Below are 13297 nucleotides of genomic sequence, written 5' to 3'. Positions count from 1 at the left end.
CCATCATGATTTTGAGACAGGCCTCTCACTGAACCTGGAACTCCACAATTTGGTTAGAGTATCTGGCCAGCAAGTTCCAGGGATCCACCATTTCCATTGTCCCAGGGATGTCTTGAAAGGATTAGGGATACAAGGGATATATAAACAAAATAAACTGTTCACCAGAAGCTCACAGTCAACATCTGCTTAAATGGAGAGAAACTCAAAGTAACTCCACTAACATCAGGAAGAGAATAAGGTTGTTCACGCTCCCGACATCATTCAATATAGTGCTCCAAGTCTTAGCTAGACACTAAGACAACTGAAGGAGAACGAATGATACAAATCGGAATGGAAGAAGTCACAGTGTCTTTATTTGCCAAAGATTCATTAATATACATAAGTAACCCTAACATTTCCACCAGGAAACCCCCACACCTGATGAGCAAAAGTAGCCGGATTCAAAATGGACTCCCCCACATCAGTAGCCCTCCTGTTGTTGTTTTGGTTTGGTTTTTTTTTTTTTTTTTGAGACAGGGTTTCTCTGTGTAGTCCTGGCTGTCCTGGAACTCATTCTGTAGACCAGGCTGGCCTCAAATTCAGAAATCCTCCTGCCTCTGCCTCCCAAGTGCTGGGATTAAAGGCATGTGCCACCACTTCGCAGCCTTTTTAATTTTTTAAGATTTATTTATTTTTTTATTTATATGAGCACACACTGCAGCTCTCTTCAGACACACATTAGAAGAGTGCATCAAATCACATTACTGATAACTGTAAGCCACTATATGGTTGCTGGGAATTGAACTCAGAACCTCTGGTAGAACAGTCAGTGCTCTTAACCACTGAGCCATCTCTCCATTGAGTAACCCTCCTAAATACAAATGACAAGTGGTCTAAGAAAAACTCAGGGAAACAACACCTTTCATGATATCATCAAATAATATAAAATTTCTTGAGGTAACTCTAACCAAGCAAGTGATGAACTTGTATAAAAAAAAAAAACAAAAAGCAAAAAAAACCTCAAGACACTGAAGAGGATCTCAGAAGATGGAAGGATCTCCCACGCTCGTGGATCAGTAGGTTTAATACAGTAAAAATGGCCATCCAACAAAAGCTATCTACAGATTCAGTGCAAGCCTGATCAAAATTCCAACACAATTCTTCACAGATCATGAAAGGACAATTTTTCAGCTTCATCTGAAAACAAAACAAATACAATAGATAAAACAATCCTGAATAATAAAAGACTATAGGAGTCATCACTGTCTCCGATTTCAAGTTGTACTACAGACCTATAGTAACAAAAAGAGCATGGTAACGGCACAAAAACAGACATATTGATTAGTGGAATTGAGTTGAAGATCGAGACATAAATCCACACCTACTGACACCTGGGTTTTGTTGTTGTTGTTTATTTTTTATAAAGAAGCCAGAAATACACCCTGGAGAAAGGGCAGCTTCTTCAACAAATGGTGTTGGTCAAACTGAATGGCTGCCTGTAGAACTAAGAGTCCCATATTTATCATCCTGCACAAATCTCAGTTCCAAATGGATCAAAGACCTCCACATAAAACCAGATACACTGAACCTGATAGAAAAAAAAAAGTGGAGAATAGCTTTGAACACAGGAAAAGACTTTCTGAACAGAACCTCAATAACCTAGGCACTAAGATCAAGAGTAAGTGGGATCTCAAGTGACAGAGAGGCTTCTACATGGCAAAGGACACCACCATTCAGACAAAGCTGCAGCCTAGAGAATGGGAAAAGATTTTGACCAACTCCACACTCAGCAGAGGGCTAATATCCATTCACAGGCCCGCTTGGGTCTGCACCAGGTTCTCTGCGTATAAATTATAGCTTCCAGCTTAGTGTTTTATGGGATTCTTGAGTGTGCAAACAAGTGGGTCTCTGGTTCTTCTGGCTTCTTTGGAGTCTTTTCCTTCTGTTGTTGGTTTGTTTGTTTGTTTTGTCCAATTCTCATGTATTAGTTTTTGTTTTAACATCTAGTATATTATTATATTATAATCCTTTAGAGGCTAACTAAGACGTTATAATCCATTAGATGCTAAACCTGCAAACATCTAACGAGAGACAGCAAAGGAGTGGGCCTAGATGGGAAGCGAAGAGGGAAGGAGCTGGGAGGCGTAGAGAGAAAAGAAACTGTAATCATGATAAAATATATCATGAAGAAAAAAAAAAATCTATTTTCAATAAAAGGAGTGGAGGAAAGCCATGCATCACGGAGGTAAGAGCATGTTATTGGCTACCTGACAGTCTCTTGAGTTTTCACACATTGAGATCTTACAGGAAGAACTTAATTTGTATTCAGAGTAGCTCAGGTGGTCTTGGGGGGGGGGGAGGACTTCCAACATCAAATGAGACCGTTCCTATGAGAAAAATCCCTGTGTCTCAGAATATATTGCCATGCTATTTTTGAAAACCGTAAGGAGTAGATCCAGGGAAACAGAACATGCAGCTTTCCCCTGGATGAGACATCCTGTTTTAATACAGCTTGTCTATTTTTTCCATCTTGACTTTATTGTGGTTTTTCTCTCTGTGCCACATGTCTCCTCCATAACCTGTGCTGAATTTTGATGGAGTCAGTTGACCAAGGTTGGGGCCAGAGGAAACATAAGTATGTCGTTTTCACTTCAAGGCCAGTGGGGTGGCATTTTGGTCCACACCAAGGAGACAGCTGACAAGCATGGTGCTCAGTTACAATACATGGTGTGGTACCAGGGTAGCACTGAGAAGATGAGCCTACCAGAGCTCTTCCTGGGACTCCTATAAGAATTGAAAATTCTATTTTCCTCTCTTTTAGCAACCAGACTTTCCTAGAAGCTTCTTAACTAACTTATTTTCCTTTCCTTCTCCGAGGGTCACTTGTGACTAGCATTGTAGAAGTCTACCATTTGAGCTGTAAGCAGCATTTCTTTTTCAGTAATTTATCTATTCACTTCATATCCCATTTGCAACCCCCTTCCTCCCAGTCCTGCCCTTACAAATCCCTCTCCCCATTACCCCCTCCCCTTCTCCTTGGAGAAGGGAAAGCCCATTTGGGTACTATCCCACCCTGGAACATCACAGCAGGACTATGCCTATGAGTCTTATTTTCATATATATATATATATATATATATATATATATATATATATAATATTTTATATATTTTATAACATATATAAATATATATTTTATATATTTTATATATTTTAATATTATATATTAAATAATATTATATATGCTTATATAATATATATAATATATATAATATATATCCCATAAATAAATAATATTATATATGCTCTGTTTTCATCCACACCAGAAGAGGGACTTAGATTCTATTATAGATGGTTGTGCACTACCATGTGGGTGCTGGGAATTGAACACAGGACCTCTGGAAGAGCAGCCAGTGTTACTGACTACTGAGCCATCTCCCTAGAAGGACTGTTTCTTAAGTCATAGTTCTAAGAAGCTGTCCTGCTTTAACTTTGAAACCCCAATGGCATATAGGAGGTCTGCTTCCTTTAGGTAGCTCAGTATCTGAATGATGTCATGACTGCGGTTACTGTCTGGTGAGACAAGCCAGCATCTTTTCTAAAAGACAGGTACACGCCACGGCCAGGGCTGTGGAGCATGTACTTCTCAGCACCGGTGCATGCTCTATCAAAGTTTGCTGAGAATTTGAAAGCAAAGAGAAAGGGGGCTGGAAACCTGTTTCTTCTTTCCCATAGTCATGTGCTGGCAGTACAAAACACTCCTGTCTGAAACAAGTATTTTTTTTTTTTTTTTGTCTATGCTCTAATAAAGTAATTGCTGAATTTATAAATACAAGTTGATTTTACATGTAAAATACCTACAAAAGCTTCAAATTAGCATGTGTTGATTACAGATTATTTAATGAGCGTGGTAATTTATGTGGCAGTCATGGAGGAAAACAGCGCATTCCTAGGCAGGCCACACCATGCCGATTAGCTGGCCATGGTCTTTCCCAGCTCTCGGCTTCCAGGTTGGAATAGCCAAACTCACCCTCCTTAGCACTGTGTTTCCTAATCCTGCAGTCCTGTGCATCTCTGTGCTTAAATGATGCCTTAAAAATAAGTGATTAAGTGGGAGAGGATTTTCTGTCATAACAAAAGAACACACACTGAGAATCTTAAGCAGCTGAGTGTGTTCTCTCACTGTTCTCCGGGCTCTGTAAGATCAAGATTAAAGTGTCAGCAGTTTGGTTTCTAACAGGGTCTCTCTCTTCAGCATGTGGTTAGCATCCTTCTTTCTATAGACGTGATCTTTCTCTGTGTGTATAGAGACCAGGAGCACAAGCTCTGGTCCTAGTACAAAGATTCACACCTACTTCATCATCTAATTCAACCTTTGCAATCTTACTTACAAAGGCCCATCTCCAAATACCGCCAAATGTGGTCCAGTCATTATGGGCATGGGGACACAAGAAAGTCCAAAGCAAGTCACCAATGTAAAGGATAAAAAACAAAAATCTCAGTTAAATCAGCAATGTTATTTGTTGTGATTATGCAGTGTTTGTATTTTGTTTGACATTTAAAATTGACTAATAAAGTACAAAGTGCAAAGCATGATATTTCTGTTGGACAAATGAAGTTTTAGTTCACACATAAAGCAAAATATTGTCTTTGGAGAAATTCTTTTAAACTTATGTCTTCATTATGAATTGATACTCATAATTGTTGTTGAACTGAAAGATAGCATCCATTATTTATTTGATTGCTTTCTTGTATTGTTATTTTTAAGTGTGTTACACATACGCACTGTGGTGGTTTGAATATGCTTGGCCCAGGGAATGGCACTATTACAAGGTGTGGCCTTGTTGGAGAAAGTGTGTCATCGTGGGTGTGATCTTTAACACCTTCATCCAACTATCTAGAAGCCAGTCATCTCCTAAAGGACTTCAGACAAAGATGTAGAACTCTCAGCTCCTCCTGCACCATACCCGTCTGGATGCTGCGATGTTTCTGCCTTGATGATAATGGACTGAACCTCTGAACCTGTAAGCCAGCCCCAATTAAATGTTGTCTTTATAAGAGTTGCCTTGATTATGCTGTCTGTTCACAACAGTAAAACCCTAACTAAGACACACACACACACACACACACCAAAAGAGAAAATCTTCCCTATAGTTCTCCAGCAGATTTTAAAATATTATATTATATTTATTTAATGGTTATAACTGCATTTACCTGGCCCTGGATGCCAAACCCCATTGGAATGGTTTCATCTGTAGAAAGGAAAATGAAAAGAAAAATCTATGCAAGATACTCTATTGAAACCCTGAGGTCTCAGGTTTATTTGAGCCAAGCTTGTCTGCAGAAAGCTGGCTGGTTTCTGCTCGGATAGATGTAGAACTTGGAGAATGTAAATAAGTTCATTTCTATCCACCCATGGCTTATCCCCACCCCCTAGTTTTGGCCTCTTCTGCCCCATCAAAAGCATTGAGCACATAACTCTGTCCTACTGGGACTTTGGCCTATAGGTTCCACCTATAGTCACCTCAACAGGCAACCCCTGGCCTCCTCTTAGACCTAGCATATGTACCTAAGCAACAACATCTATTCTCAGGAAATGAACTCAAGGAAGAGACAGCAAGGAAAAGGCAAGTTCAAAGGATGTTAGCTGGGGATCTTTGAAATCCCACATCTAGATCTTGATGAGCAAGAAGGTGAATAAGGTGTTTTTCCTTGTGTCTGCAGCCTGTTCCCAGAGACTGGCTGAGCAGTCATCGAGAGATAGAGAGAAACTGATATGGTCAGGTTAGGTCCACAAGTAGATATACCTTACCTGTGAAACTGATTTACACAAGATGTATTTTTCCCAGTTTTCTCTTTACTGGCTCCCTGGATGATCTAAGCATCATGGAATTTAAGGGCCAAACCCTGGAACTGCTGCAAGAAAGCGTATTAAAGATCTTCTAGCCTTTATCTTTGCTATCTGTCTAATGCCTCCTTGAAGGCTTATGTCTGTTCTACAATAGCAGTTGGAACCATGTTAACTAAAGTCAAAATTAAGTGTTTATATGACTACACTCGATGATAACAAATGTGTGTGTGTGTGCGTGTGTGTGTGTGTGCATGTGTGTGTGTGTGCATGTGTGTGTGTTTGTGTGTGCATGCGTGCTTGCATTCATGTCTGCTCTGGTGCACACACAGATATGTTTGTGTCCTTGGCTACCTGAAGTCATATTGAAGGTGCTTTGTTTTGAATACTGATGCCTAATCTGGGTGATACTTTTTTTCTCTCTCTCTCTCTTAAAGGTGTCAGCAGAAGCTGCAAAGAGGTTCATATCAGAGACTATAACATCCCCTAAGGGAGTTTTCTGATGTTCACACCTGAGGCGCCAGACTCCAATATTTCAGAGTAAGTACTCGACACGCTTTGTTTCCTGATTAAACCTGCATGTGTTTTGTTCTGGCTTATTACTGTCTGAGGCACTGCGTTGTGAAATGAAGATTACTGGCATTTGCCTGCCAAATTCAGTGATTCAGAGCATTATGAGTTAGGATTCTTTAATTACAGAGATCAGCACCTGATAGGCTCATTTCAAAAGCAAAGTTAACCACATATGCTCAATTTGTCTTTAACTAATTCTATCGAATTACATCCCGTTTAAAGGGTCTTATTGTCTCATATTAATAAACAGCTTCATAACAAGGAGACGAGGAACAATAAACCAAGTGCTTTGTGGAGATTCACCTGAGCCAGACAATGGAAAAGCGAGGTTCTCAATGCAATAACCGTCACACTGTGATGCTTCCTGCAGGCTGTTCCGTTAGTAAATTGCCGGTTGGTATTATTATTCTATACAATACTTCAAAATATTTAGATGCAGAAAATTAGATGGTTTCATATGAGAGCAAATATTTTAAAAAGTGATTTGTGAAAAAAAAAATGTAGAAGACTGTTTTAAGGCCATACTATTTCCTGTTACTTTCATTCATACTTAAATCTTTAAAGAAATTGCTCTGTGGGGTCTGGTATTTATTGTGACTGTTTCCCTGTTAATAGATGCTAAATAGCTACATTAATAACTCGGGACTATACACAGTCTACAAGGCCAGATTCCTTGACAGGTCCAGATGCTGAAACAGAGCCCAGGGCTGAGGCCAAAAGCTATTTAGTTGTAAAGATTATATCATCACACTTACACACATTTTTCATTATTTAAAGTGAAGTCTGCAAATAATAGTAATTTAAAAAATATGCAGAAGATAAAGTCAAAATAAAAGCATTTGTCTCCCTCTGCATCCATCACCTACAAAGTATGAACATGTCCAAATCTAGTTCCTTTTGTGGTACTCTTATATTTTGTATAAGATGCCTCTAAACTTTTTAAGAAAGGTTATTTTTTTAAGGTATAAACACTATCCTACAGTTTTCTAGGATCCTCTTCAGAAGCAACATGTCTTGGTGCTTCTCAACTGTGCTTCCAAGGGAGTATGTTATCTGAATTCCAATCTACACAGTTTTCAAATGGAAGAGAATTCTACAACACCAACCATGTCTGTATTTAGTCATCCTGAATACAAGCATGGAAACATTGTAAGCCAACTGCAGCCTTCTCTAGAAATATCTTATGTGTGGCTCAGCAATGACTTTCCCTTGGGAACCCTTTGAAACACAGGTCCCCTTCTTCTTCCCCTTCCCCTTCCCCTTCCCCTTCCTTCCCCTTCCTTCCTTCCCCTTCCTTCCTTCCCCTTCCCCTTCCCCTTCCCCTTCCCCTTCCCCTTCCCCTTCCCCTTCCCCTTCCCCTTCCCCTTCCCCTTCCCCTTCCCCTTCCCCTTCCCCTTCCCCTTCCCCTTCCCCTTTTCCCCTTCTGGGAAACTCACTGTATTTAGCACTATGCATGGATGCCTTGGCCATAGATCTCATAGGTCTAGTCCCCAGTAAGCAGGGAATGCTCTCCTTGGTGTTTGGATGCCCTATAGCTCAGTGCTTTGATTCTATGCTGTCGTGTGAATTCATTCCAGGTCAGTTCTTCTTACACAGTTCTGTGCACTAAACTGACATCACTCTCTAAGGTGGCATCCGAGCGAAAATCTTTACAGAGTAAAGAGAAAGCCTGCAAAATAAGATCAAGTACTTGGAAACCTTATCAGGAACTAATATGCAAACTGTATATAAGAGCTCAAATAACTCACTACAAGACAGTAATAACACAATTCTTATACCATGCAGCCATCATAAATGATAAGACAAAGAATGTGAGATAAAAATGGAATGGCCATCTTTGTTTCTAAATGCTAGCTTATTTGTTTTAAAAATCCCCTAAGTTTCCTATAATGTATGGACATGTTTATATGCAAAAGGAGTGCTATGTTTTAAAACCTTCGTTTTTGTTCATCTACTTAAAGGCACAAACATTCTTGGACTCAGGACCACTTAAAGCAAATATAAATTTAGAGAAAGTCTTAAGCACATATTTATGCATCCTCTGCCAAAGGACTGGTATGCACTGCTGAACACTTCAAAGCTGTGATTTTAGCTGTGCCTGATACAGGAATAAAATGTAAGATGCTCTGTGATCCATTCAAATCCTTTGACAAGGTTTCTTCCATTCCATAGGCTTCCCTCACTTTGCTAATGGTTTTCTTTGCTATACAGAAGTGTTTTATTTTCATGTAATTCAATTTTTTTTCATTCTTGGGATATTTCCTATGACACTAGAATCTTTTTCAGAAAAATTCTGCCCAGGTCAATGCCTTGACATGCATTCCTATAGGTAGATTCTTTTCTTTTTTGGTTTGTTTGTTTCTTTGTTTGTTTTTTGATGGGCATTTTGTTTGAGACAAGGTCTCATTATTTGTCTCTGGCTGTCTACTCACTTTGTAGACCAGGCTAGCCTCCAACTCACAGTGATCTGCCTGCCTCTGCCTCCGGAGTGCTGGGATTATAGGCATGTGCCACCACACCTAGCCGCCTTCTGGGCAGTTTCAAAGTTTCAGAGCTTATATGTGTTCATATGTGCGTGGTGGGGGATAGATCACAAAAACCATGGGAGAGGGAAGGAAATCTTAGGGTGGGGATGAAAATCAAGAGGTTGCTAGAAAACATGGGACAGGAAAGAAAAATGGAGGGCTATCCAAGGAGAATAAGGAAAAGAGTGGGAAGGACCAAGGGGCGGGGGGAGGATCAATGTGCAATCAAAGTATGCACAGTAATGCCATTGTGAAACCCATTACTTTGTATAATAACATTTAAAAACAACTAATTAAAAGATGGGCTTTTAGTCTTGGAACTTGGGAGGTGCCTTTGAGTGTAACAAAGCCTTTCTCAGTTCTTGGTGAACTCAGCTTAAGAGCCTAGGGTCTTGAAAAACTTGACAGTTGCCAAAGCCACACAAGCCATTGTTTTTCAGGTTCATGTCTCATAAATTAAAGAATGAAATTCGAGGACCACAAAGGATGAGTCTAGAGAATATGTCTACTGTAGATTAAGCCTTAAAGCATGAGAAGAGGGAGCTTTTCTGTATACAGCAGGAGCAGGTCCCCAGGGACGGGATGTCATTGTGTTGCTTATGGCAGAAGCTAGGTGAGGCATGGGGACAAGGGGTGGGCTGGTCAGTACAGCTGGCCCAGACATCAGACGTCTCCTCTCAGCTTCAGTCATGTAATCACATACAGCTTCCAAGTAAGGACGAGTGACACCAGGAACCAGGGACAGAACTCACTCACTTCTGCTTTTGTTTGGGCTTGGAGGTGATGGAACTGTTGGGTTATTTCTTTTTCCTCTTTTCTTTTTTCTCTTTGATTTTTTTCCCTTCCTTTGGACAGGGTCTAGCTATGTATCCCAGGATGACCTCAAACTCAAGTTGTTCCAGCCTCAGTTGCTCAAGTGCCAACATTAAAGACATGAGCCACCATACCCAGGCAAAATCATGGCCTTTATAGGTATAAAATAGAAGGATATAGAAAGCAGAACTTTTACCTCTCATACAATCAGTATGTATTTTTCAGTGCTTAATGATAATTTCAAATCAGCCATTTAAACTACTTTATTATGTTCATTTCAAGGATGTTAAAATAAGTTTTCTTTTGTTGTTCTTGTTGGGAGGGGACAGTCTTATAAAATGGGAATCGTGGGTGGTCTGGCTGAATATGCCTTATGAAAAAGATAAATCAAATATCAAAATGATGAACAGCGCCTACCTTCCAAGTGCCTTAGTTAATACTTGGAAATGGGAAAGTGTTTTAAGGATGCTGCATCAACACTTAAAAGCCACCTGGGTACCCTGTGATACAGGGAAGCTTGATTCAAAAGAGCTAATGGTCCTTTTGCAGAATGCTTTATTTATTTATTCCTGGGGGAGGTGGGTAAGTCATAAGGAAATTCCAGCTCAGATACTTGTGGGTTTACCACTGCCAAACCCAGGAGAGTCAAAGCAAAGCTAATCCTTATAAAAAGAATCTTGCCAAAGCGTTTTATTTAGTCCTAATTGTGGGTTGGGAAACTGAGATCCTTGAGAACAGACTTATACTTGCTCTAAGACCCCCATCATTAAAACCAATCAAATCCAGCATGGAAAACTGCATTTCACATAAATGTTGTATATTCCTAAAAAAATAAATTATAAGTGTTTTCAATTTTGTTCACATGTTCCGAATACTACTGGCTAACATACTAGCTCCAGATATTTGGACAGCTTGGCTTGATTTGTAAAGTGTTTTGAAGTTTAGCTCATCACATGCCTCTAAAGGCGTGCAGCCTTGGGGGTCTATCATCACGTTTATTTTTTCACTAAGCATATCCATTTCTCTAGTTCCTGGCCCAGATTCAGGATGTAAAATCCATGGCTTTCCAAACATCTGTGGATGTGAGCAAGATCCAAATCTGTTCAAGAGTTCTATGATTCTGTCTGAAGCATCATGTTTTCTCCACGAAGCACGGGTCCTAGGTTTGCTTCAGGTAGCGTTCTTTCTGAAAGTGTTCTTTCCACATCCTTTTCTAGAATTGTTGGGGGAAAGCTTGTGTGGTGAAACTCAACTGCTAGGTTGTTGGTGCTTAAACGAAAGATGAGATTGATTAGTGAGGATGTCTCAAGTTGTGTCCAGCTTAAGGCCAAGAAAGAGAGACGGAGTCCAGATACCAAGCTCATCGGTGTAACATCTAACTCTTATCTACTATGGACAACTGATGGTTCATTGCTGTAGCAATTCTTGTTTACATGCTCTCTACAGGGGGTCACTGAGAGGAGAAGAGAAAGGCAGGTAACTGGGTACTACTGATAGTCATGAAGTCCTCTAGCTCATCTGGGTACCAATGACCAGGGATACTCTTCCATGAGGAAGATAAAAGACCAAGAGACCTGTATTGGACACAGATTTTGGTGAATATTCCAAGACCCACTTGGAGTTTCATGAATACTGTGTGCTCAGCTTTACGTCACTGTAATACAATATCGAAATAACCAGTTTATAAGGAGAAAAGATTCATTGTGATTTGAAGAGTCTTTCCCCCAGATTTATTTACTTTTATTTTATGTGTGCCTGAGTGCACGTATGTGTGCCAGTTGCATTCAATGCCTGAGGAGTCCAGAAGAAAGCGTAGGATCTTCTAGGACTGGAGTTATAGGTGGTAGTGAGCTGCCATGTGGGTGCTGAGACCTGAACTCAGGTCCTCTGCATGATCAATGAGTGCTCTTAACCACCAAGCCATGTCTCCAGCATCGGTGACTCAGTTTATAAGTTCCACTCGATGATCAGTCAGCCTGCTAGTTTGGACAATACATCATGGCCTTACCTCTGCAAGGATCTACTAACTCCCAAGAGCACCTCTTGGAAACTCAATCCTTTAGAACACAGAGCTTTGAAGAATATTCAAGACCCAACTGATAGCATACACATAATATAGCTTTGACTTTGATGTTTGTTAAATGGGGCCTTTTTACACATCAAAACAAATTTGTTATTTGCTCAGGCTTTGCTCTCAGTAGGTGATAGGAAGACTTGCACTCTCAATTGCTTCTCTAGTAAGAGTGACAAATTTAGCATGAAATTTAACTCCCTTTCACTTCCCTGTTCATTGCCAATAATTAATATGTACAACAGAGAGCTACGCATTGTAGCATGAAGACATCCTTATAAAGTGTGGGACTTTCCCAAGTTTCAGTTCAGGTGACATCAATTATGGTGTCTATTTCAGATGTCTCCCAACTGTTATACCACATAATATGATCTAAAGCTTTTAGCTCAGTTCTGAATTGCGCCTAAGATTTAAGTTTTAAAATTTGGATGTTGATTACGCGTTTATTATTTGCCAGGCAAAGTTTATGACATCTTATGACTCTTAATTCAGTTAATACTATACTTCCCCAGTCTTACGGATGAGGAAGTAAAGCTACTCTTTTGCTGCAAGTCCATAGAATACGCCACAGGATAAATTAATTCCAAGTTGGTAACGAATTTTAGACACATAAGCGAGGCAATAGAAGCTACAAATAATATCATTATTATTAGTAAAGGCGATAAGAAAAAAAGATGCCCAGTACTGCAACCTTGCTGATATTCATCCCAGGACACAATGTGTTCTTCTGCAGACATCACCAGCCCATCACAGTTTTCTCAGAGAGAAAGCAGGCTGTTTATCACTGGCAGCAAGCATCTGCCTTGCAGGAAGCTCAAGCTGAAAGCAGGGCCAAGAGTAACGACTGAGCATGTGCAGTTCTTCTCAAGGCTCCACTGCTGCACAGCTGCCCCTCCCCCTCATGTGGGGAGAAAAAAAAATAATGAGGATGGGAGAAGGTGGTCATTCGGTGAATAAAAATTTAATAATATGAGAAGCCGTATCCAGAGCCTGAGATGGTCTCCGAATGCCATTGTCATTGCTGTCAGCACGGTTATCATCATCTCAAGATCAGACATGTAGAAATAAATCTATAGATGTAATAATTAGTACCGTGAGGATTGCAGTCCTTAGTTACTAGTGCCTATATTAATTTTCAGTACTTTATTATAAAAATTTTCCAACACATAACCAAGTTAAAAGAAGTTGACAGGTGATGTGTAATACGAAGCACATGGATCAATTTAGTCCATGGTGCCTGTGGGAAGTCACAGAGAAAGAAAAGGGAAGTGTGCCTGAGGTGGGGTTGCAGAGCCTGGCCATAAATGTAGTTCCTCACTGCACGCCACAGACTGGAGTCTCAGGGGTACACATGCAGAAGAATCAAGGAAGACCGATAAAAACGTAATTACAAAGAGTTTGAATTTGTAGTAATTCTTGGAAAAAAAACTGTAGTCACAAGCCAAAGGGCTTTGGAAGTGTTTTATGTTTGTTATTTGTGCTGTTCCAG

At 40.0% G+C, this 13297-nt stretch overlaps 1 long non-coding RNA gene across 1 annotated transcript in view; it reads right to left on the bottom strand.

Moving 5' to 3' along the window:
- Window positions 1–355: 355 nt before the first annotated feature.
- The window catches only part of LOC143441876 (uncharacterized), a 36893-nt gene continuing 23951 nt past the window's right edge, over window positions 356–13297 (bottom strand). The window contains exon 3 of the long non-coding RNA XR_013109618.1: window positions 356–1176. This is a non-coding gene — a long non-coding RNA (uncharacterized LOC143441876). The remainder of the gene's footprint in view (window positions 1177–13297) is intronic.

This window comes from Arvicanthis niloticus, chromosome 4, assembly GCF_011762505.2.
Source record: "Arvicanthis niloticus isolate mArvNil1 chromosome 4, mArvNil1.pat.X, whole genome shotgun sequence".
Taxonomy (NCBI): Eukaryota; Metazoa; Chordata; class Mammalia; order Rodentia; family Muridae; genus Arvicanthis; species Arvicanthis niloticus.
This window is presented reverse-complemented; position numbering and strand designations above follow the sequence as displayed.